Source organism: Triticum dicoccoides, chromosome 7A (assembly GCF_002162155.2).
Source record: "Triticum dicoccoides isolate Atlit2015 ecotype Zavitan chromosome 7A, WEW_v2.0, whole genome shotgun sequence".
Lineage (NCBI taxonomy): Eukaryota > Viridiplantae > Streptophyta > Magnoliopsida > Poales > Poaceae > Triticum > Triticum dicoccoides.
Genome location: NC_041392.1, coordinates 90,413,930 through 90,416,150, shown reverse-complemented (window position 1 = coordinate 90,416,150; position 2,221 = coordinate 90,413,930).

Here is a 2,221-nt window from a genome sequence, read left to right as displayed (position 1 = left end):
CACGAGTGTACCACGCAGAGCGCATCTATTTTTGCAAGCCGAGAGGCTGCAGGGTGCCTTATATGCATTCAACAGAAGGACTATGTAGATGCATCATTTTTCACGTCCTATATTCACCATTTGCCTCCTCTCAACCCATCCCGGTAAGCCCCACCTTCGCCTCACGGTGCGCAAACCTTCATGATCTACCATTCATTTGAAAATAGATCTACTTTTCATGTCAAAATTTAATGCTTGCTCACAGCCCATGACTTAATCTCTTGAAACAACAAAACACGCGTTTCTCAATGAGGAAAAGATTGCTGCCAAAGTGGACTACTTGAAGAATACGTTCAGGTGGTCTGATGCCGAAGTGAGCATTGCTGTCTGTAAGGCGCCGATGGTTCTGAGGAAGTCAAAGGAATCTCTGAAGCGCAGGTCCGAGTTCCTGTTCTCTGAGGTGGGATTGGAACCTGTGTACATTGCTCATCGACCGGTGATTCTCAGTCTTAGCCTAGAGAGGCGGGTCAGGCCCCGGTACTATGTTATCAAGTTCCTCAAGAAAAATGGACTGCTAGATCGTGACTTGAGCTTAGATTCTGCGGTCAAGATGACTGACAAGGTATTTGTGGAGAAGCTCATATGCCCTCACAAGGAAGCCGCGCCACACCTTGCTGAAGATTATGCAGCAGCTTGCAAAGGTGAAGTGCCAACTAATTTCAGATTTACATGAACAAGAAATGGCTATGGAAAATAGTTACAGTGTATGGCGCAACAAAGTTATCACCCTTCCGTGTAAGCTGTTACTTGTTTTGGTGTTCTTTGCCTAAGATGATGTTGATTGTTTTCTGTAGTATGCCAGTTGGTCATTGCTAAATGCTAACTCCCTGTGAAACTGATTATTTGATTCCTGAACCTCCATATGTTGATTTTATCACTGTAAATGATAAGTTTATCAATATATATGTGATTCCAACTTCCATTGGAGATCACGCAACTTGATGTGTGTATGGACCAATTTGGTCTTGAAACCAGCACCCATGAAAGCAGAAAGTAAAAGAGTAATGCTGTGTAATTTTCCACCGAAATGTATAAGTATGATCTGCTTTCATGCCAAAATTTATCTATCATGCATGTTCAGTTTCCATTTCCTTGTTTTTCAGGTTCCATCATATGTCAATTAGTACTAACTTTGTTTAATATTCAGGTTAGACTAAGAAATAAATTTCTCATTTGCCTTTTGATATCTTTACCCCTTTTCAAAGGATTTTTTTTGTCTATTCAGCAAAAAACCCGGAAGTTCAGTTGGTTAAATAGATCCATGGTCCGCCTACCTTGAAATTGATGTACCAGGAGCCTAGCAGGATGCCAGTAGATGTTTGGTTTTGGTGCACCACCAAAACAAGCTTGCTGATGGGATGGAAAGGCTAAGGTAATGAACTATCAACTGTACACGTGAGGTAGAAGGCTACGCCTACTGTACTGCCAGCTAAAATACGCCTATTCCGTCAAAAAGAAAAATGTAATGCCTAAGATGCACTGTCCTGAACCAGCTAAAATACGCTTATTGATAACTTCAAAATGATAGCTATACTGTTCTGAATTTTTAGGATATCAGCAGTTGTTTGTATCTTTGAGTGTCTAATTCCAAGTTGAAATCGAGATTGTTAACTACTGATAAGCTGAAGGTAGTACTAATCGCCATCTTTATCTCCGTTTGACAAACAGAGATGGACTCCTTTCAATTTCGGGTTAGTTGAGTTGGGAGCTGTGTTCCAGTTAATCAGTTATATATGATTACCTCCTGAAACCCGGATTTCAGTTTCTGAATCCCTGTGTTCCACTGGCGGTGACCATCAGGCCTCACCAGCATAATTTTGCACATGATCAATGGTGTTTTGTTCTGATAGGGGAGTAGTAGTAGGAATCGTGGCAATGGACCTTTTGGCTGCAAATCTGTTTGGTGCTCTGGCATTATGACCTAGAGGTGCTCCACTTGTAACAATCCAGAATTTTACTGAAATTATTGGTAGTTTGATGCTGTGTGCTCCATGCATTGGTGTTCTGATCTCTATCTATGATTTTCCATGTGGAAGAAGCTACAGTATGTAGATTTCAGAACTACTTGCAACCAGAAATACCATGTGTTTGAATACTGTATGTTTAATGTTCGATGATAGATGCGATGTTGTGCTGAGATGTATCCAGTAATAGCATTCTTTACAGATTAACATGCCGATGC